The sequence below is a fragment of the Papio anubis genome, chromosome 3, assembly GCF_008728515.1.
Source record: "Papio anubis isolate 15944 chromosome 3, Panubis1.0, whole genome shotgun sequence".
In the NCBI taxonomy this organism is placed as follows: Eukaryota; Metazoa; Chordata; class Mammalia; order Primates; family Cercopithecidae; genus Papio; species Papio anubis.
The window spans coordinates 130539460-130563212 of record NC_044978.1 but is presented as its reverse complement, the minus strand read 5'-3'; the positions used below and the strand labels follow the sequence as shown (position 1 = coordinate 130563212).

General features: G+C 40.7%; 1 protein-coding gene across 1 annotated transcript in view; it reads left to right on the top strand.

Annotated features, from left to right (window-relative positions):
- LOC110743372 (single-stranded DNA-binding protein homolog sam-10-like) overlaps positions 1-3693 on the top strand; it is a 43189-nt gene extending 39496 nt beyond the window's left edge. The window contains exon 4 of the mRNA XM_021939063.1: positions 3558-3693. The gene's annotated coding sequence lies outside the window, so the exon portion shown is untranslated. The remainder of the gene's footprint in view (positions 1-3557) is intronic.
- The last annotated feature ends 20060 nt before the right edge of the window (positions 3694-23753 follow it).

Here is a 23753-nt window from a genome sequence, read left to right as displayed (position 1 = left end):
GTTGAGGAAATAGGGAAGAATGGTCAGATTTTTTATACATTTCTGAAATAAAATTGACACAATTTGGGTGTGGGTGGTAAGAGGGACTCCAGATGAATTTTTTACTTGGGAAACTTGAGGACGTTGATTCCATTAACCTTGATGGGAAAGTTCGGAATAATTCAGAGTATAATTACTTCAGTCTTCTTTTTTAAAAAATGTATTAGGTTCAAGTGCCCTTGTGATAGACAAATTAACTAGCATTTGAAAAAGCTGGTCTGGAACTTGAAGATAGTTTAGAATTGGAGATACAGTCTTGGGAACTATAAGCAATAGCTTCTAGAATGTGAATGAAACAATATATCTAAAAATGTGGAACGAACCACCAAGGATGAAACCCTGGAAGAATCAGCATTTAAGAGAGTGTCCCTTATTTATTTTCAACCCATGCCTCATTTTGAAAATATAAAACTCTCAGCCCACCTCTAATCATGTCAGTTCAAATCTTTCCCTTTAAAGGCCCATGACTACTCCCACTTCCTGCTTTCTCCTCCCCTTTCTTTCTTTTAAGAATTTCTGTCACTGGACATGGTGGAATGTGCCTGTAATCCTAGGTACTTGGGAGGCTGAGGTAAGAGAATCTCTTGAGCCTAAGAGTTTGAAGCCGGCCTGGGCAACATAATAAGACTGTCTCTTAATTAAAAATAATAATAATAATAATAATAATTCTAATTTAAGAAGTGGTCTGAAGAGATGGAACCATTAAAGAAAACTGAGGGGCACTTAGAGAAGTAGAAGGAAAATAAGGGGTGGATGACATCCTGGAAAACAAGGTCATGTTAACATCACATCGCTACTCCAAACCCTGACCAAATCCTACAAATTGAATGTAAGCACTTCCTCTCCTCACATAACTGGGTAGAATGGGTGACTTGGATGTCTGTATTCAACAGAGCATCTAAGTTTGAGTCCTTCACTTCCCTTAAGTTCCCCCAGCACACCTGGAAGTGCACACGTAGCTTTTGTTCCCCCTTGGGGACAGGGAGACCCTGACCCCACCTTCCTCTTTTAAGCAGCTGAGATCAGGGTAAAAGCAATGGTGGGAGGAATCTGGGGCTGTGTAAGGAGAGAGTGGCTTCATGTCAGTAAGCAAAGCATATTTTCTTTCCACTTTGAGTGACCCAGAGGCTGTTCTTGGTACAACCAAAACTAATTTTCAAAGTTTTCAGATTATCCAAGCCCTCTCTCAGTTTTGGGCGCCCTTGATCCTTTCTCCTCCCTTCCAGAGGAGAGTGAACAACAACTAAAACACCATTTAGATGATTTATTTCAATCTTAATCTCTTGCTGCTTAGACTCTAGACATTTAAGAACAGGTAGAACAGTGGGAGACCCTCACTCTTCCTAACTGCCCTTGCCTACCACTACTAGGTATTTACTACTGGGTAAATACCTCTGTGGGGAGTTGTCTCATAAATTCTAACTCCGTCCTTATTCTTTCTCTTTCAAAAAGCCATGTCTGTCAGCATCCTATTTTTGTTGCCAAAAGCTTTCAAGTAAGCTGCAACAGTTTTATGGATGCCGGCAGAAGACATGAAGACTCCTGGGTCAGGAGGACTTAATTACTCACATGACAACAGGCAGCATGAACTTCATGTTCATACCGTTCATGCCCCCACAAGTCTCATGGATGTGATGTGTGGAAGCCCCCGTGAAAGCTGCACATGCAGTGGGTTAGTATCACTGCTGAGGGACCCTGAGCATAGGAAACCTTAATAAATCATCAGGGAGCTGCAAGCAAACCTATCTAAACTTTGCCTTGGAGGGAAACATTATCTTAATTATACTGGGCAGCAAACAAACCTGCCCTCTGCTCTAAAGAGAAACACTCTCTTCTTCCAAAATTGTTCTCTATAAAAATATCCTTGAAAAAATAATCCAGAAAAAAAGCTAATACTTCTTTTCACACAATGTGCAGAAATGCAAGAGACCCATAGAGGATTGTCTCCCCACAAGTAGGTTCTGCATATTCTTTCCTATTTTTTTTTCTTTTCTCCTTCCTTCCTTCCTTCCTTTGTCCCTCCCTCCCTCCCTCCCTTCCTTTTTCTCTTTGAGACAGGGTCTTGCTCTGTTCCTGGGCTGGAGTACAGTGCTGCAATCTTGGCTCACTGCAGCCTGCACCTCGTAGGCTCGAGCAATCCTCCCACCTTAGCCTCCTGAGTAGCTCAGACTACAGGGATGCACCTCCACGCCTGACTAATTTTTTTTTATTTTTTGTAAAGATGAGGTCTTTCTATGTTGCCCAGGCTGTTCTTGAATTCCTAAGCTCAAGAGATCCTCCTGCCTTGGCCTCCCAAAGTGCTGGGATTACAGGCAAGAGTTACCTCTTTCTCCCTCTCTTAACTGGCCCCCTTTTATATTTTTCATTTTCTCATCTTTGTTTCTTTTTAAAATATAATTTAATCCATTCAAATTATTTTTAATAATAGGCATTCTCTAATGAAAAAAATCAGAAATAAATATCTACCTTTAATCCTATGAAAACAAAATTCGGGTTCAGACTGTCATGGCAACAAATAGTTGCAAGAAAATATTTACAAAAAAGAAAACTCATGACTGGGTGCGGTGGCTTACGTCTGTAATCCCAGCGCTTTGGGAGGCTGAGGCAGGTGGATCACTTGAGGTCAGGTGTTCGAGACCAGCCTGGCCAACATGGGGAAGCCTTGTCTCTACTAAAAATACAAAAATTAGCCAGGTGTGATGGTGCACTCCTGTGATCCCAGCTACTGGAGAGGTTGAGGCAGGAGAATCACTTGAACCTGGGAGGCGGAGGTTGCATGACCCAAGATCTCAGTACTGCACTCCAATCTGGGCAATAGAGCAAGACTCCATCTCGAAAAGAAAGAAAGAGAGAAAGAGAGAAAGAGAAAGAGAACAAGAGAGCAAGAAAGCAAGCAAGGAAGGAAACTCATGTTATTCTTTGAAGAGTATACTTTATCAGCTTTAATGAAAATTCAAAATCAGGAATGATCCTGACAAAATTTTACTCACTAGTTATGATTAGTTAAAATTATGCATCGAGTAAAAGTAGTTTCTAAAATCACAGCCAAAATTCTTTCATCTCATTTTGCCTAGTTAGAAAATTCATAGGCAAAAAGCAAAACAAAATTTAAAAACTTGACGTTACTGCATTCAGCATATATGATGTGATCATTAAATAGTAGAAAACACATTTCTTTAAAGTAATGTAAATGAAGTAGTTTCATTTAAGGGGCTAACACATATACATACGCAGTTTGGTTTAACTACCCATCCTTTTTACTATAAATATTAGAAGAGTGAGGTCAGACTATACAAATTGCCACAAATCTGGATGTCTGTAATGCACTATGGGTGGCATTATTGTGTTCATAGGGTTCTTCTCTATTTTCAGGCAAACAAGAGGATTTTACTTATCTGTCTCCTTGTAGTTAGACTAGCTTTAGCTCATGAAATGTGTGCCCAAGTGATGTATGTCACTTTCAGAAGAATGCATTTATTACCAATGTTTACTTACCCAGCCTATTCTTCCCCTGCCAGGGTTCTTGTGGAAACATGTGCTGATGAGGAGGTGCCATAATACCAAAGTAGCCTAGAAGGTGGACCAACGCACAGAGGACTATGAGCCTCAAGGGACTTTATGTGAACAAGAATTAAATTTTGGTTAAGCCCATGACATTTGGAGGTTTTTTGTGTGTGTGTGTTTTGTATTTACTTTTTATTTGTTTTGAGACAGAGTCTTGTTGTGTTGCCCAGGCTGAGGTGCAATAGCATGATCTTGGCTTACGGCAACCTCTGCCTCCCAGGTTCAAGTGATTCTCGTGCCTCAGCCTCCTGAGTAGCTGGGATTTCAGGCATGCACCACCACACCTGACTAAATTTTGTATTTTTAGTAGAGATGGCGTTTCAACATGTTGCCCAGGCTGGTCTCGAACTCTTAACCTCAAGTGATCTGCCCTCCTCAACCTCCCAAAGTGCTGGGATTACAGGCATGAGCCACTGTGCCTGGCCTGGAGTTTTTTTTTGTTTTTTGTTTTTTTTTCTGAAGCTCTGCTTAGCCTATCCTGATTAATATAATGGTGCTGCTGCAGCTTTTTAATTCTGTTGCAAACTGAATGCCAAATTAGCCCTGTGGATCTAGCACACCAACAAAATACAACTGTTCATTGTCATACTTTAAGGCCATTGAATCTCCCTGTGAGATCCAGAGTTCTCAGGGAGTATGGCTAGTAGTTCTATATGTATGTGTTTCCATGTCCTGAATGAAGTAGTTCACTCTTGGGTATAGGCCCTGAAGGTCTGAGAGTAAGACGTCTCTTAATATAAATTTGCATGGAGAAGTTTCTTGTCTTTGAAGCAGATGGTAAATCTATACACCTGGAAGTCATGGTTACTTGAAAGCTATCCTTAAAATGTATCGATACATAACAACTTATAAATCACTTGTAAGACTTATTTTCTGCCCTGAAAAATTCCTAGAAACCTGACTTTTAAGGTATAATGTGACTTATGTTGTCTTTCTCCTTTCCTTTCATCCCTTATTTTTTTGTTGTTGTTTATTCTTAGAAACAGGGCCTTGAGCTGTCACCCAGGCTGGAGTACAATAGCACAATCATAGCTCACTATAACCTCAAACTTCTGAACTCAAGTGAGCCTCACACCTTGGCCTCCTAAAGTGTTGAGATTAAAGGCGTGAGCCACCGTGCCTGGCCTAACATGCTCTTCATTAATGGGAAAGTATGTTTAGGGAAATTATTTTGTTTCAATAAACAGCCTAAGTGTTTATAAAGTCTACAGTAGTGTACAGTAATGCCCTAGGCCTTCACATTTACTCACCACTCACTTACTGACTCACTCAGAGCAACTTCCAGTCCTATAAGCTCCATTCATGGTAAGTGCCCAATACAGGTATACCCTTTCTTATCTTTTTATGTGGTGTTTTTACTGTATCTTTTCTATGTTTAGATACACAACTACTTACCATTGTGTAACAATTCTGTACCATATTCAGTTAACATACTGTACAGGTTTGTAGTGTAGGAGCAATGGACTATACCATACAGCCTAGGTGTATAGTGGGTTACACCATTTGGATTTGTGTAAGTACTCTATGATGTTCAGACAAGGACAAATTGTTTAACAATGCATTTGGAAGGATATATCCCTGTCATTAAGTGATGCCGGATTGTATTTTGAATACTTTATTTTTAATAATTGAAACTTTGGATAATTTCTATCACAATGGTAAGATATGGTTAAAATTACAGTTTTTATTTTTATTTGATGTTTAATAATATATTTATAAGCTTTTATATTTTACATATATTAAATATTTTTACTGGCCTTTTAAAATTAAAATACTGCATTAATATTGGTATTTTAGTATTCCATGAAATAAACAGTGAATTATCAGTAATATTTTCATTTTGCTCTAGAATGGAAATCACTAAATCATAACAGTGAAAACATATATTTAGTTGGGCCTCACAGTATTACAAAAATATAAAGGCATTTTAAAGGAACCAAATCTATTCAGAATGTGTTTTTTAGCCTTTCCATATCAGAGAACTATATGAGATGTCCTTCTAAGCTGTCTCATTGTTCATAGTCTGCAAGTTGTGGTCTAGTGGACTCTCAAAATCATTAGGGTCAGAGTGATACTGAGAGTACCTGTATTAGTCTGTTCTCACACTGCTATGAGGAAGCACCTGAGACAGGGTAATTTATAAAGAAAAGAAGTTTAATTAGCTCATGGTTCCATGGGCTATACAGGAAGCATGATGGCTTCTAGGGAGGCCTCAGGAAACTTCCAATCGTGGTGGAAGGCAACGGGGAAGCAAGCATGTCTTACATGGCTGGAGCAGTTGGAAGAGAAAGAGAGAGAGAGAGGACGTGCTACACACTTTTAAACAACCAGATCTTGTGAGAACTCTATTACAAGAATAGCACTAGGAGGATGGTGATAAACCATTAGAAACTACCCCAATGATCCAGTCACCTCCCACCAGACCCCACCTCCAGCCCTGGAGATTACAATTCAACATGAAATTTAGTGGGGACAGAGATGCAAACCATATCAGTATCTACTAGCACTACTAGAAAAGTAGAGGATAACTAGTCTTCTGACTTCAATAATCAGCCTCTCCCTTTTGAACTTTTTTAATTTTAATTTTAATTTCATTTTTATTTTTTTTTGAGACGGAGTCTCGCTCTGTTGCCCAGGCTGGAGTGCAGCGGCATGATCTCGGCTTATTGCAAGCTCTGCCTCCTGGGTTCACGCCATTCTCCTGCCTCAGCCTCCCGAGTAGCTGGGACTACAGGTGCCCGCCACCACGTCCGGCTAATTTTTTGTATTTTTAGTAGAGACGGGGTTTCACCGTGTTAGCCAGGATGGTCTTGATCTCCTGATCTCGTGATCCGCCCTCCCCGGCCTCTGAAAGTGTTGGGATTACAGGTGTGAGCCACCGCGCCCAAACCCTTTTGAACTTTCACAGTGAGAGTTTACATCTGGGATTTCCCCCTCCAAACACTGCGTGAAACCCTTTCAAATCTGATCTTAATTTTAAAGTAGGGCTAGCTTCATGGGCATATGACTTGTGCAGTCACATAGGACCTATACTCAGAAGGGCCCCTTACTTGGTTTAATGTCATTTTTGCCACCTTGAAATTCTTCGTTCTCCTTCCCCTTCCCCTTCCCCTTCCCCTCCTTTTTTTTGGAGTTTCGCTCTTGTACCCCAGGCTGGAATGTAATGGCGCGATCTCGGCGCACTGCAACCTCCGCTTCCCGGGTTCAAGCGATTCTCCGGCCTCAGCTTCCTGAGTAGCTGGGATTACAGGCACACGCCACTATGACCTGCTAATTTTTTTTTTTTTTTTGTATTTTTGATGGAGATGGGGTTTCGCCATGTTCTCCAGTCTTGTCTCGAGCTCCTAACCTCAGGTGATCTGCCCGTCTTAGCCTCCCAAAGTGCTGGGATTACAGGCATGATCCCCCGCGCCCAGCCGCCACCCTGAAATTCTTAGTAATTTTTTATTTTTATTTTTTATTTTTGGAGACAGAGTCTTGCTCTGTTGCCCAAGCTGGAGTGCATGGCGCCATCTCGGCTTACTGCAGCCTCCGCCTCGCAGGTTCAAACGATTCTCCTGCCTCAGCCTCCCGAGTAGCTGGAACTATAGGCACCCTCCACCGTGCCCGGCTAAACTTTTTGTTGTCCAGGCTGGTCTTGAACTCCTGAGCTCAGGCAATCCGCCTGCCTCGGCCTCCCAAAGTGCTGGGATTACAGGCGTGAGCCACTGCACCTGGCCGTAGTAATTTTTGAACAAGGAGCCCTGCATTTTTATTTTGGAGTGAGCCCTGAAAATTATGTAGCCACTGTTGTTCCGTGGTTTGCTTTAACAATATCAGGAAGAATGATAGGTATGTCTAATGCATGGCTAATTTTTTAAAATGTGAGATTCGTGCTTATTCTACTTGGATATACTTAGGCACTAAGACAAAATGTCCCTGGGCAGAGTTGAAGTCACACAAGTATTTAAAGTGCTAAAATGTATTCCTTCTTCCCATTAACACCTCTCTTCTCCTTCCTGTCCATTAAGATCTTTATGCTGCTTCTGGACTTCTCTCAGTCCTTCTCCCCGAAGTCCCACTATTTGCCCACCATGAAAAATACAATACGCATGTATACTGTTCATTTAAAGACAATGCTATCAATACATGCCCCTTTTCTTTTCCATTTCCTGCATCGTGCCATTGGAAAGCAACCTCAGAAGCTATTTTAGTATTTCTTCTGAGGTCTTTTTATCACCGTCTTCACCACCATGGAAACGGTGTGGGTTTTTGAGAAAGTTCTCAGAAGAGAGCACACCTGCCTCAGGCTTCTCCCATCCTCACTAAAATGCCCTCTTAATTCTGTCTTACCAAAGATCCTCTCCTCGCCACGGATGAGGGGAAAGAAAGGAATGACAAAAAAGATAAAGTATCACATTTTTTCATGCACTCATTCTTCAGACTCAACCCTTTAACCTGATACATTGATTCTACCTTTGAACATTTTCATGTAAACAAGTCCTTGCACTCACTTCAAAACCCTGACTCCTTGGCCATCCATGCCTTGTCATGCGTTCTTAGCCTTATGTTGATACACACATGGGCCTTGTTGATACACACATGAGCCATGTGACACTATTTGGCTCCTTTATTATCCAATATCTTAAAATTTTGTAGTAGAAAAAAACCCACAGAAATATGGCCATGCCATTGTTTTCTTCCTTCCTCTCTTCTTTCCTTCTTGCCTTCCCTCCCTTCCTCTCTTTCTCCCTTCCATTTCAAACTTCTCCTTTGGAAGCAAGTCTGAAGATTTTGTTTCCTGTTGAAATAGTGAAAAAAAAAAAAAAGAGGGATATTACAGGTTGTGTGTGCAACCATGAAGCTGCTATGTCAGCAAAAGCCCTTTGTTCACCACAGGAAGCAATCTGATCATAACAACTTCCTTTCAATATTCAATACAACTATTGTCCCTGAAGCTTATCAGATAGACATACTAACAGAAGTCTGCATTGGCGACAAAATATAAATGATATTTTCTGTAATCAATAAACTATACTTCTCTCAAAGTGACTCTATTTAGTTTTTAAAAATTTTCTCTGTTTATTAAATTAGCATGTATTGCTCACTAATTTTGGTGAAAGATTTGAAAGTGGAGATTGTAAACAGGTGACACTTTGATTTGTTGAATTGAAACTGCATTTGTGACTTGAAGCAACTGACAAGAAAGAGAGAGAAATGACTATTTAGATGTTTGTGGCTTCCTACACTGCTGCATTTCCAGTAAGAATAGTATGTAGGCAGTAACTATAATGTATCTGTAATGTCAGCTTCATCTGCAGAGTCAGCATTGTTTTATTCCCCCAAAAAAGTTTTTTTGAAACCACAAATCATGTCGATGCCCTTTTTGTTTTTAATTTGAGGGATTTTTATCCTTTCTATGTTATCTCCTGCTCCCCTACTTCACATTAGAAAATTATTTTCTGCTTAGGGATTATACTAGTAAGCACCAGAAAGACAATCCATTACCTCTTGGGTTAAGAATAATGACTTAATCTCTTGTGGAATAAAAACCTGTCTCTGGCATTCTTTGTGGGTGATAACCTTCTTATTGGAATTCCTCAACCCTTCCCACATTCCCCATTCTCTCCCTCCACATGAGCAACACTATATTGGACAAAGAGACAAACCACTGTTTCTCCTTTTTTGCTTTTCTTCAGTCTTAGTTTAAATGACATTTCTACTGAAGGGATCCAGAATATACCCAGTATGCAGAGTCATTAAACTTCCTCACTGCTAGTTACGGTGAGGTTTTGTTGTTGTTTTTTAGTGGAATGACTTTTTCTTCCAGTGTTTTCTGTTCTCCTTTCTGGTCTTCACTTTGTGACTCACTGTATCTCTTCAGATCCCATCTTGAAACATTCCCGTTCCTGTTTTCTTTGGACCCAGCTTGACTCCCACACAGTCGAATTCCCTTTACACTCCTCTTCATGTACTTGCCAAGATTGCAAATGTGTTTAATTGTATCTTTTCTGCATTCAAATTTCAGTTCTTCTCTTTTTTGTGTTTAAAACATTCAAGCTTTTCTTAGAATAGATTACCCAGTCTGTTCCATTCTACTTTTCTCTCATAGGTTAGAAATAAAGGTAAACAGAATAAAGGACAGTAGATTTTTACGACACAGAGCGAAAGGGTTTAGGGCTCACATTTTCCTTAGAGCCCTGTGAGTTAGGTGCCTCTTCAGCCATCGTGTAGAGTCTCAGGGTATGTGTCACTCTGGTGTATGGAAAATTTTGTTCCCAACAAGCCAGGGAGGATTTTTAGACATCATATACTACAGGGAGAGGAAGAAGATCCCAGAGGAAGTTGCACGACATGGATACAAGAATGGAAGAAGAAAAAAAAAATAGCTGAGAAATTAGTTTGATAAGGTCATAGTTAGTTTGGAACATATGCAAAATTGCTAGTTTGGTCTCTGTTATTCCTATAGCTCAATTCCTGGTGTACTCTTCTCAATGCACCTACTTCTTTGGGTATCTAGGTCCCCCCACCTGGACGGATCAAGTATCTGGTGTAAAATATTGCACCACATCCCTTTGGCTTCCTTGGCTTTGCAGTTTCACAGATTGAAGCAGCAGTAATAAATTTGCCTTTCACTGGTTCGCTCTATACGTGAACCTTCTTTGCCCTCTGAGGCTCTGATGACCAACTGCATGATGAGGTGTGCTCAAGGTGCCTCCCAGCATGATGGTATTTGGGTTCTTAGGCTGGATCTGGGGCTGATGCCAGCGATAAGCACTAGCTGCACTTTCATGCTGGTGACAGGCAATGCTAGTTTGTGAAGTGTCCCTTCAGACAGAGATTGCATGAAAACAAGATGAAAAACATTAGTGATATTGCTAAGTTTCAGTCTCAAAAGCAAAGCAAACAGTGTCTGTAGTGTTCCCTTGACAGTTCTCTAAGACTTTGGCTAGCATACTGGGAAATTTTGTCTTGTCGTGCATAGATCTGAGAAATGTTGAGAGCTGGAACCTGAGCTAGGATATGGTTGACAGGTCAGTGACCTCTGTGATATCACAGGGAGTTTCTTTTTTTTAGAGAGAAAGTCTGGCATTGCCCAGGCTAGAGTGCAGTGGCTATTCACACGTGCGATCATGGATCACTTGAGGCCAAGAGCTCAAGGCTGTAGCGTACACAGCTACATTAGGTTTAGGGCTCACATTTTCCTTAGAGCCCTGTGAGTTAGGTGCCTCTTCAGCCATCGTGTAGAGTCTCAGGGTATGTGTCACTCTGGTGTATGGCCTCAAGTGATCCCTGTCCCAGCCTCCTGAGTAGCTGGGACTACAGGTACACACCACTGTGTCCAGCTAGGGAGTTGAAGCCTTCATTTTACAGATAAAGAAATTTGGGGCTCTAGGAAGTTGAAAGACTTATTAAACATCACACAACTTGTTAGTGGCAGAGCCAGAGCTAAAACTCTGGTCTCTGGGTTCCTGGCCTAGTATTCTTTGCATTATAACACACTGCCCTACAGTGCTTGTGCCTGCCTCTGCTGGCTGGCCCAGGGTGCCAAGAGACAAAGGTCTATGACATGATATGCCTTTTTAATGTAATTGGACTTGTCAATGTTGTTTTTCTGGACATTATGGATAATACTTCTCTCTCTCTCAATATTCTGAATAAAATTACAATGCATACTCATTATGGAGAATAGAAAATTTGGGAACATAGAAGAAAATAACGATATTTTATAACTTGATTATCAAGATAGGATCACTATTAATATTTTATTTCTTTCTACTTTTTCCTCACGTAGGGGGTGTGTGTGTGTGTGTGTGCTGGTGTATTCATGTGCATTTACAAAATTGGGATTATATATTTTGTATCAGCTGGGCTTCTTTCTTTAGTGCAAATAACAGAAACTGACCCAGTTACAAACTTAAGGAAGGAAAGGAATTTCTTGGCGGTCTACAGAATAAAAAAACACCCAGGCTTTGGAAGAATGGGACCCAGGAAGCTTCAGGGAGCTCTGTAGCAGAAACTCAGAGCTGTTTTTCTCAGAATAGAGAATAATTACTGGGTAGGCCAAAATAGCACTGTAGATAGATGTCCCAGCTTTGAAATTCACAATCATATCTTGGATGAGTATAGAGTTTCTTAAAATTTCTCAGTAACTGAATTTATTTTGTCACTAGTTCAGTGCAACTCTGTCTCTTCATGGTTATTATCACATTTGAAGTTCAGCCTTCCTCTCGGGGCTGTTTTTCCCTCTCAAGATTTTTCCTTTCCACCCCTTTTTCTCCCCTCCCTGGTGGAGGTCTTTGGGAATAGAGAAAGCTCACACTAGCACCCTGCTGCTAGGAAGGCATATCTGGTCTTTGTGTGACTCTCCATTCCTTCCTGGCTGTGAAGTCTTGTTTACATGGATTTTGCCTGTGGATTTGTTCTGGACACTGGGCAGTGCAGTGCAGAGCAATTACTCCCAGGAGTTTGGTTATCTTCTCCTGCTGCTGCTGAGAACCAACTGCCCCTGGCGTTAGTGTGGGGCCTCCCAATTCTCTGCTGTGTTCCTCCCCCTACTCCCCGCTTTCCCCATAAGCCAGCTGCTGCATTGTTCCCAGATCTCTCCCATGACCCTTTCAAGAAACCATGGGGGTTGTGGGGGTTGATAGGGTAGGAACCTCTCTCAGCCCCCACCCCACCCCAGTCCTGACTTAGTGCCATTCATACTCTTTGCAGCCACCCTGCATTATCAGTGGACATTCTGAAAGTGGCTCCTCCCTGATTTCATGTAAGAAATCTAACAAAAGTACCTCTGCTTTTGTTGTTCAAGATAGGGTCTTGCAATGTTGCCCAGGCTGGTCTCAAACTTCTGGGCTCAAGTGATCCTCCCACCTCGTCCTCCCAAAGTGCTAGGATTACAGGAGTGAGCCACCACACTCAGCCAAAAGTACCTTCTTTTCTCATGTCAAGAAACCTATTTGGAAAGAGGCCAGTCCCCTCAGGGACTTTTCCTACATCTGACTTTCTTCTCTTTTTTCCCCTCTTTCTCCATGCTCTTCCCTGCAGCCCAGGAGGGGAATTTTTCTTCTTTCTTGCTATTAGGCAAGAATATATTGAGTACTGCATTATTTTTATTCTGTGATTAACTTTTGTAATCTCTGTGCTCTAGTCTTCTAGATTCTGCATCAGTTTTCCAATCATGTTCATTTTTATTAATTCAAAAGAAAACCCTTCTCTTTCAATGACCCAGTTTGTTTGTTTGTTTATTTGTTTGAGACAGGGTCTCACTCTGTTGCCTAGGCTGGAGTGTGGTGATGTGATCCCGGCTCACTGCAACCTCCGCCTCCTGGGCTCAAGCGATCCTCCCACCTTAGCCCCCTGAGTAGTTGGGACCACAGGTGTGCGACACCATGCCCAGCTAATTTGTTGTATTTTTCATACAGACAGAGTTTTGCTATGTTGCCCAAGCTGGTCTAACTCCTGAGCTCAAGGGATCTGCCCAACTTGGCCTTTGAAAGTGCTAGGATTACAGGTGTGAGGCAACACACTGTGCATGGCCCAGTTCTTACATATCAAAGATGCTTTGCTTCAGGGTGATAACCGTGCTATGAGTTAAAACACATTTAAGCATGCAATGAATTTCTCGTCTCCTGAAGACAATGGCTCTGATTGACCCAATGGATGGATTCAATATTAATCTGTTACAGGGCAACAGAAATAATTTGTGGAAAGGAGAAAACCCTTTAGTTAAAATTTTCCAATGACAGCTCCACACTCAATTTGATACCCTATGTTTTCTACTATCAAGAGAATTTTTTAATCCAGGGCTGCATCGGATTTGCTTAGTCATCCTACAACTCATTTAACCTTCCTCTGATGATTGAATATTTAAAACATTTTGAGATTTTGTTATTATAATTAAGACTGTAACTAACATCCTTGGACACACATTTCTATATGCCTCTTATTCTATTTGACAAGCATTTAAGTGGGACAATTATTGGATCAGAGAGTTAAAATTTGAAAATATTCTTCATATATGTTGCAAAATGGTTCCCAAAAAGCTTGTTCTCACATGTGCCCCAGCCAACAGTACAGGAGGGTGTGAGACTTGTTACACACTTGCTGACATTGAATAATGATTTAATCTTAGCCTCTTGCAGCCCTCATTAGTTTATGGGAACAGAAAGGGCATATATTAAAGACTAGTAACTTCAATATTGCCATTTCCCCCTCTTGCTAGCGGATGTAAGACCTCTAATGCTTTTGGAAATTCTAATTCCTGCGACCAAGGGTTTCTAAAAGCACCAGGGCTTTCATGCTTGTGCTTACACTCCAACCTCCCTCTGATTGGCTTTGCCTCATGGAGTAGCTGAGGTTTGGAGCTTCAGAGAGTTTTGTGAAAAGTGTAGGACGATGTCTTTTCTCCCAGTGTGTGACTCTAATAGGTCCGAAGCTGTGCTGGTGAGAGGTAAAGCCGGCTGGGCTTCTGGGTGGGGTGGGGACTTGGAGAACTTTTCTATCTAGCTAAAGGATTGTAAACGCACCAATCAGCACTCTGTGTCTAGCTAAAGGTTTGTAAAGGCACCAGCCAGGGCTCTGTGTCTAGCTAATCAGGTAGGGGACTTGGGAGAACTTTTCTGTCTAGTTAAAGGATTGTAAATGCACTAATCAGCACTCTGTGTCTAGCTAATTGGGTAGGGGACTTGGAGAACTTTTCTGTCTAGCTAAAAGATTGTAAATGCACCAATCAGCACTCTGTGTCTAGCTAAAGGTTTGTAAATGCACCAATCAGCACTCTGTTGAAACGGACCAATCAGCACTCTGTAAAACAGACCAACTCTGTAAAGTGGACCAATCAGCTCTCTGTAAAGACCAATCAGCTCTCGTAAAATGGACCAATCAGCAGGATGTGAGTGGGGCCAGAAAAGGGAATAAAAGCAGGCCACCAGCACCAGCAACGGGAAACCTGGTCTGTCTGTTTTCAGACCGTGGAAGGTTTGCTCTTTTCCTTCACGATAAACCTTGTTGCTGCTGATCGTTTGAGTCCGCACTGTCTTTATGAGCTGTAAAACTCATGGCAAAGGTTTATAGCTTCACTCCTGAAGCCAGCAAGACTATGAGCCTACCAGGAGGAACGAACAATTTTGGAGACCCCGCGTTTATGAGCTGTAATGCTCACTGCGAAGTTGTGGACGGGCTGCCTTTATGAGGTGTAGCACACACTGCCAAGGTCTGCAGCTTCACTCCTGAAGTCAGTGAGACCAGGAACCCACCAGAAGGAACAAACTCTGGACACACCACCTTTAAGAACAGTAACACTCACTGCGAGGTTCTGCGGCTTCATTCTTGAAGTCAGCAAGACCAAGAACCCACCAATTCCAGACACACTAGTATGTTCCAGTGCTTTAAAGTTGTTGAAATTGCTGTTTCAGGTTTTTTTCTTTACCTTTTTTTTTTTCTGGTTGCCCTCTCTTCTTTCCTCTGCAGGAGTTCAGTGAGGGAACTGGGCTAGAGAACAAATCTGAATGACACATCAGACTGCTAGAAGAACTCCTGTTTTCCTGGGCTAAGCTCATTATTTCTGATTTGTTCTTCAGAATATGTTCTTTTGCAAGAAGCTCTTCAGTTTGCATACAAATCGGTTTTTTGCAAGCCTACCTCGTAACTATAACTGATGGGGATTGATTTTCGCTTAGACTCAGGCAGATGTGCCTATTAACAGCATTTTTTAAAAAAGATTTTTAATGTGGTAAGTGAAAATATCTTGTAGGTTTTTAAATTTACCTTCCTGTACTATGAAGGAGACCAGCCATTTTTCTGTATATTTTAATTTGTTTATAAATTGTGTGGTTCAAAGTCCTTTGTCGTCATCTCAAGATGTTTTAGCGTGAGATTTAACAATATTAAATATATAAGCCCTCGAGCTATCATATTAGTTAGAAGTAGTTCCCCCTTTTTTGGTCATTTCATTTTTTTTTTTTTTTTGTACATGTACGAAAGTTTAACATGGAGTACCTTGTTCATGGATAGGAACCGTGGGTATTTTAAAGACAGCTCTACTCTCCAATTGGCTTATAGATGCAATGCAATTCTAATCAAAGTCTAAAAAGGTTCTATGTAAAACCTTACAAGTTTATTCTAAAATTTATATGGAAGAGGGAAAGCCTAAAAGTATCCAAAATGCACTTAAAGAAAAAGCAAAACAGGGAGATTTGTCTCCCAGAAATTAAGGTTTACTGGGCCAGGTGCAGTGGCTCACGCCTGTAATCCCAGCATTTTGGGAGACCAAGGCGGGTGGATCACCTGAGGTCAGAAGTTCAAAACCAGCCTGACCAACATGGAGAAACTCCATCTCTGCTAAAAACACAAAAGTTAGTTAGGCATGGTGGCGCATTCCTGTAATCCCAGCTGCGCGAGAGGCTGACCCAGGAGAATTGCTTGAACCTGGGAGACAGAGCCTGTGGTGAGCCAAGGTTGTGACACTGCACTCCAGCCTGGGCAGCAATAGTGAAACTGTCTTTAAAAAAAAAAAAAAAAAGATTTATTATAATGCTGTAGTAATTAACACAATGTGGGATTTGCATTGGGATAAAATACTCAGGTGGGAAAGGAGTGACTATTCAGTAAATGGTGCTAGATTAATTGATAACCTATATATGCAAAAAAACAAAAAGGAATTATATTGTTGTACCAGTCCATACATGAACATAGATTCTGTGTGGATTAAAGACTAAACTGTGAAAGATAAAACTTTGAAACTTTTAGAACACAGGACACCATCTTTATGAATGAGGGGTGGGAAAAGATTTATAAAACAAGGCTCAGAAAACACAAACCATAAAGAGAGAGATTAATTCAATCATATTAAAATTAATAATGGTCATTTATCAAAAGATACTGTAAAATAGTGGCCAGATAAGCCACAAAGTAGGAGATGACATTTGCCACACATATAACCTAGAAAGGAGTGGCTTGCAAAATAGGTGAAGAATCTCAAAAAGCAATATGATACAAACACAAACAACCTAACAAAATAATAGGCAAGAGATAGAACCATAAATATTTCTCAGGGAGGTACCTTGAGACTTGAATCCCTATAAACTGGCTTCTCCGTCCTTTTGACATGCCACAATCAGATTTTTCATGCTCATTTTGCACATTTTCTGCCCCAGCTCTTGAATCAGCTGTTTCTGCAAGGAACCCTGGTTCCTTTGGAGAAGAATGGTATTTCAAAACCATGATTTGCGTGCTGGGTGCAATTATTACTATTGGGATATCACCGTTCTTTCTCTGTGAATAGAGCTAGGGGATATTTGCATACTAACACTGAAAATCACTGCATGTGCACTGATACCTGTAGTTGCAATCTATCACCACAAAGTTCAGTCTCATTTTATTCCTGGATCTCATTATCCTTAGTACTTTTACATACTTGATCAATTCTCTCATATGCACCACTCTGCCTTTGCCACCAGCATCACCTCTCACAACAAAGACTTCTTTATCTCACTTGGGCTCCAACATCCCCTGCAGGGCTACGATTGCTGGAGGCCACTGTGTGGATTCCCTCTTTGTCCTGCTCAGGCTCCAACAACCTGAGTCAGGTCACCCTAATGCCTGCCTACCCTCCTTACCCTGCTCAGCTTCCAACATCTATGCTAGGCCTTTTCCTACGCAGATGCTCATCTTACCCTCGTCTTACCACCATGGATTTCCCTATCCTGCTGCAAATGCCATCCTATCCTACTTGTCTCTGTTGAAAGGCTTTATGACCAAATTGTTCTGGAAAAGAAGGAAAGAAAGAAGAAAGGCAAGAGCTACCTCTAGATCTTTATGGTTTCATTTTTACTGTTGTGTTTTTAATCTATGGGAATGTGGTATGATTTAAAGATAATTTTACTTACATCAAATCATTTCCTAAATAATTCTTTATATTTCCATGTAAATATCTTTTCGATTAGTATAATGCACAATGTTGAAGAAATGACCATTTTTATTTTTGAAGATACTAGTAGAAAGACAACCAGAGGAAAAAGAAAGCAAATTGAGATTATATCTACAACTAATAGAAGAAAAATAAAGCTGAATTTTCACAAGATCAAATTTTTCTTTTTTTCTTTTTTTTTTTTTTTTTTTTTTTTTTGAGACGGAGTCTCGCTCTGTCACCCAGGCTGGAGTACAGTGGCGCGATCTCCGCTCACTGCAAGCTCCGCCTCCCGGGTTCGTGCCATTCTCCTGCCTCAGCCTCCCGAGTAGCTGGGACTACAGGCGCCGCCACCTCGCCCGGCTAATTTTTTTGTATTTTAAGTAGAGACGGGGTTTCACCGTGTTAGCCAGGATGGTCTCGATCTCCTGACCTCGTGATCTGCCCGTCTCGGCCTCCCAAAGTGCTGGGATTACAGGCTTGAGCCACCGCGCCCGGCCTAAATTTTTCTTTTAAGACAGTAATATAATGTCCCATTTGGAAAGTTTCAAAATTAAATAGTGAAAGCTATTCATTAAAATGTGAAGCCTCAGGATGAATAAATGTAATTGTGTCTGGGCTCTGTGACTGAATACATTAGTTGCACGTAGAGGATTGTTCTCTTATACACATCTGTTTTCATCTAGAAAAATAAATAAAGAAGCCCTTTCTTACCCTTGGCTCCACTTCTTTGACTTATGTCAAGTAAAATTAAACTTTGAAAAGCCAAACTGTCCAAAGAAAGCATGAATTTATATGAGCATATTTACTGTTACAAGTATTATGTAAGAAACTGCTTGCTGAGTGTTCCAGAGGTTTTTTGGTGTAGACTATGCTTTTCTATGCAACACTAAATTATTTATTAGATAGTTGTTGCCTTGAGCCAGACTATCTCCCCATTTTTCCTACATCAATTGACTAGAAAACCTCATAGTTGTCAATCTCTGGAGACAAGGGGAAATAAAATGTCCTATTACATTTCTTCCTTATTGCATTACTGTAAGCTCACTATGAACTTCTTCTGGGTTACATCTTATGATTCTCTTGAGTCTACTTTATTCCCTAAGAGCACAGTGGCCATAGACTTGATAGGAATCTTCTGGGATTATCTATCGTATTTGATAAAATGTTTTGAGGTGTCTTGTACCAGATTATAATAGACAAGCAAAACATTTTGAAATTTCAGCCCTGGGAATTTGGTAGATCAAATTCTTTTGGCTCAGCTTGTTTTTCATTTCTCCCCTTGAGGATTGTTTTACTACCAAAGTAAACTAAAGAGTATTTGGAGACATAGATATCTCAATTCATAAAAAGTACACTGGGCTGTGAGTCTATATATAAAGGGGGAAAAAACAAAACACAAAAAAAGTGCACTCATTTAAATGTAGTCTTGGGCAGGGTGTGGTGTTTATGCCTGTAATCCCAGCACTTGGGAAGGCTGGGGCAGCATAGCAAGACACTGTTTCTAAAAAAAGAGAAAAAAAAAAATTAGTGAGATGATTGCTTGAGCCCAGGAGTTCAAGGCTGCAGTGAGCTATGATGGCGACACCGCACTCCAGCTGGGATGAGAGAGTGATACCTTGTCTCAAAAAATATATATGTTCTTGGATTAATTAAGTATATTGTTAATGTGATAGAAGATAGTTAACTTAGGCTGTATCTTCATGTGATGCTTGAGTTGCCCATTTTGAATGAATTGTTAAAACTGTTCAGGCAGTAATTAGCTTGTATTGTTTTCTGTAAATTTTGAAATTTTGTAAAGTCTTTCTGGAATTTTCTGGCTTTGTAGGAGAGTCTCAAGTGATCACTTCTCAGAAACAAATTTCAAGGGGCCATTTCCATTCTCTTACCAACAAAACTCAAAATGGAAAAAGGACCTAAAAATCTGGATAGGAAAAGAATATTAAGCAATGTATATAGATGGACATGAATCTGTGGTATTGGTTTTATAAGTCCCAGGGTAGAAAAGTGACCTCTTCCCTGAGCAGGGTCAGACATTTTATTCTTTGCTTCTAAAGATGACTGGAGAAGGTATTAACTGGTCTATTAAAAATCAGCTATTTATTTATTTTCTTCTTGTTTTTGTTTTTGTTTTTGAGACAGAGTCTCGCTCTGTCACCTAGGCTGGAGTGCATTGGCACAATCTCAGCTCACTGCAACCTCTGACTCCTGGGTTCAAGCAATTCTCCTGTCTCAGCCTCCTGAGTAGCTGGGATTATAGGCATGTGCCACTATGCCCGGCTAATTTTTGTATTTTTAGTAGAGACGGGTTTTCACCATGTTGGCCAGGCTGGTCTCGAACTCCTGACCTCAGGTGATAGGCCTGCCTCAGTCTCCCAAGGTGCTGGGATTACAGGCGTGAGTAGTGACTCATGGCCTGATTTTTGACTAATTTTAGATTTACAGAGAGATTGTAATGATAGGGCATAGTTTCCATATACCACTCACTCTGTTTTTCTTAATGATAATATCTCATAATACCATTGTGCATTTGTGAAAACTAAAAGGCAACATTGGTACATCACTATTAATTAAACTTCAGACTTTATTCAGACTTCACTCATTTTTCTCTAATGTTTCTTTTGTCTTCAAAGATCAATCTGTGATAACACATTGCATCTAGTTGTTATGTAACAGCTTGCATGAAATGTTGGGAACTTAGGCAAACAGAAGAAAAATATGAAAAAATACATTTATACTTAAAGAAATTCTGTGGTTAATTTTATAACTAAGTCTTTTCTGCATTGGTGTTATGATGATTCCTGAAAATGTCTAAGTGACATACTAGTTATATTTCAAAAAATGTGGCATGTGTAGTCAAAGACACTGCAAAGAGTATAAAGACATATAAGACAGTGCCTCTGCCTTCTAGAGAGGTAAATAATATAAGAAAACATTATGTGGTGGGGAAGACAAGTATTAATGAGGAGCCTTGGGAGCTGTAAGGGAAATAAATGGCAACAGGATCCCTGGGGAGGTAGAAGAGGGCTGTGTCTTTAGCGGCACCAAGGGCTCATGATTCTAGGGAGAGTAATGGTGCTTCTGTGAGATGAGCAGGAAAATGGGGATATTGGAGGGGATTGGTTCCTCTCTTGTGAGAGAAACATGCTCACAATTCAGGAAGCAAATAAGGTTGAGTCCATGGGACATGAAGTCCACGGAGGTGGGAAGCCCAACAGTGGGATAGTGAGTAGGAAGCAATATTTTAAGGAAATATGTTTGTTCAGTAACTGTTGGCTCCAAACCACTAATACACTTGATTTTAAGGTAATACTATTCAGAGTCAGGCCACAAAGTGGCACACACTTGTGGTCCCAGATACTTGGAAGACTAAGGTTGGAGAATCACTTGATCCTGGGAGGTCAAGACTGTAGTGAGAAAGACCAAAGGTACTTGCAGAGCAAATATTGTCTTAGGCTATCATAGTGGGGGAGATATTTAGCCCACTAGTTAGGAATATCAAAAGGATTGGTGCTGGTGGAGATCTCCATTTTGGTTTTCTACTGAACCCTCAGTACTGTACTTTTCTGAGCAATTCATTTAACATTTTTATTTCTTTATTTTATTGTGGTATATACATAACAAAACTTACCATTTTAATCTTTTTTTAAGTACATAATTCATTGGCACTTAGTACATTCACATTGTTGTGTAATTATCACTGCTATCCATCTGCAGAACTTTTTCTTCATCCCATACTGAAACTCTGTACCCATTAAACAGTAACTCCTAATTTCACCCGATTTTACCCCTAGTGTTTTACTTTCTCTCTCTATGTATCTGGTTACTCTAGGCACATTGTGTAAATGAAATCATACAATATCTTTCCTTTTGTGTATGACCTATTTCACTTACCATAATGTCTTTAAGGTTCATCCATATTGTGGTGCTCTACTTATATTCCTTAAAGTAGTCACAGTCAAAATATGCTGAGTTTTTTTTTTGTTTTTTTGTTTTTTTTTTCCTGAGGCAGTTCATAGGCTAAGATAAACAGCAGGACACACAAAACACACATTGGAGGGGAAGAGTATGCAAAGTCATTAGTAGAGGTAGGATACTGAGGTAACAAACACAAAGGCCCCAATCCCTTAGCTGCTGGAGGTAGAGCTAGAGATTGTGGACCAGGAAGGAAGGACCAAGTCACAAGACAGAGGCCACTGGTTTGAGGCTGGGATACTGGACTGGGATGGAGATGTCAGGCAGGAAGAACCTGGTAAACCTGTGGGCCCAAGAGTGGTAGTGCTTATGGAGGTTATTGCAGATTCAGAAAAGTGGAGGGAAAGACTCTCCAGTGAGTGACTCAGACAGTTAGGAGGGAGAGGCCACTTGGCTCAGGTGCCAAGGAGGGAAAAGATAAGAGTTTGGTGGATCCAAGAAAGTTTTCAAGGAAAAGGTGGCATATAAGTGAGTAGCATTTGGATAGGAAGAGAGGACTGGAACAGTGATTTACTGCAGAGGAGGTGGCATTAGGACAAATAGAAAGGTGGAAACCACAACATGCTTTTGGACCTAAGTAGACCAGTTTGGTTGGGGCGTTATGGAATGCAGAAGGAGATAGGGGTAGGAGCCAGTTATTGACAAATAAGTTATCCAGATTATTTGGAAAGCAATAGACATAAGTAGAAAATGTTTATCTTTTCCTTTGCCTCAACTGTCATTAAGCTTGATTAGAATAGTTAGCACTCCTTGCCTCATAGTAGCTTGGGAAATGCCTCCATTTCCTAGGAGAATATAAACTACCCGAAGGTGGCACCATTTTAAAGATAGTGTCCCTTGTAGTGTGAAGCACAAGGTCTTAAGTTCTTTATTCCTCATCAAATATTCTTTGAAATGAATGGTAATTAAATTAAGATATTTTTATGGGAGCTTTTTTGCCATGGAGTTTTTTAAATTTTATATATATATATATATATATATATATATATATATACACACACACACACACACACATATATATGTAATTTAAAAACTTTAGAGACAGAGGTCTCACTATGTTGTCCAGGCTGTCTTTGAACTCCTGGTCTCAAGCAATCCTTCTACCTCAGCTCCCTGAGTAGCTGGGATTACAGGTGGAAACCACTGTGCCCAGTGCCTGCCCTGGAGCTTCTTGTCTAAGACAATGGGACCCAGTTTGGAGATGAGTGACTCCTCTCACCATTTCCTACTGGTAAGTGGGCTCTTTGGCTGAGGCTCCCTGGCCTAATGTCAGCCTTCTTCTCTTGCCATGCAGCTCTACCCTCTCCCAATCCTGGATGCTTTGTGTCAGGAGAAACCGTGGCTTGCCATCTGTGATAACTCCAAATCCTGTCCCCATTTCACATTGGACATGCTTCCCCTGGTGATAACTTGCACCATCCCTTTCTACACTACATCTGCCAGGGGATTAGATTAATCCCCTCCAATCTACCTCACGTTTAAAAGCTGTTTAGTTACTGCCCTCTTGGTGAGGGAATCAGGGAGCTCACCCTTCAGAAACCAGTGCTGCTTCTTTCCTGCAGTGGGGCAAGGAAGAGATTCTTTATTCTTCGTTGACAAGTTTATAGCAATAATAGTAGTATCAACAACTATAGCAAAATAACCCATAACAATGACAACCACCACCTCAAAACAACTCCAAGGCATCACCTTTTTCCTTATTAATTCATCTGGTTGTAGACCATGTATCCTCATTGAGGGGATGTGAGTGCACCCTCAGCGTGAGGGATCTTAAACATGATTGTAATGTAATAGGCTCAGATAGCATCAATTACTTTATGACTTGCTTAGGCAAAGACTGATTAACCTTAGGGTTTGATAAACAGAGTGGAATCTGGAGGAAAAGCAGCCAGTGAAGGAGAATTTTTTAGTAAATCCCCAGTGCTCTTCAATTTAAATGGTCTGGTCATTTTTACAGGTGTTGTTATGATGAAAAGGGATGTGCCAAGTGTTAGTTAGCTTGGTGACCATGGAGCTCATCCAGCTCCCCACATTTGTTACGATTTCTTCTGTGCTGGTCAGTTCCAGGTTTTGCATGGTCCAGATCTCATCATGGTGGCTAGGCAGCCCTGAGAAGTCCTACTGAAGTGGCCAGTCAGCCTCTCTAAGTAGTCTTCTCATCTCATTTACACCCAAGTTCAAAAAAGACATTTCTGTTTATATGAAGATGACCAAAAGAAAAAGATGCCTTTTCTTTTGGTAGATGCTTTGATCTGAATGTTTGTGTCTCCTCTAAATTCATTTGTTG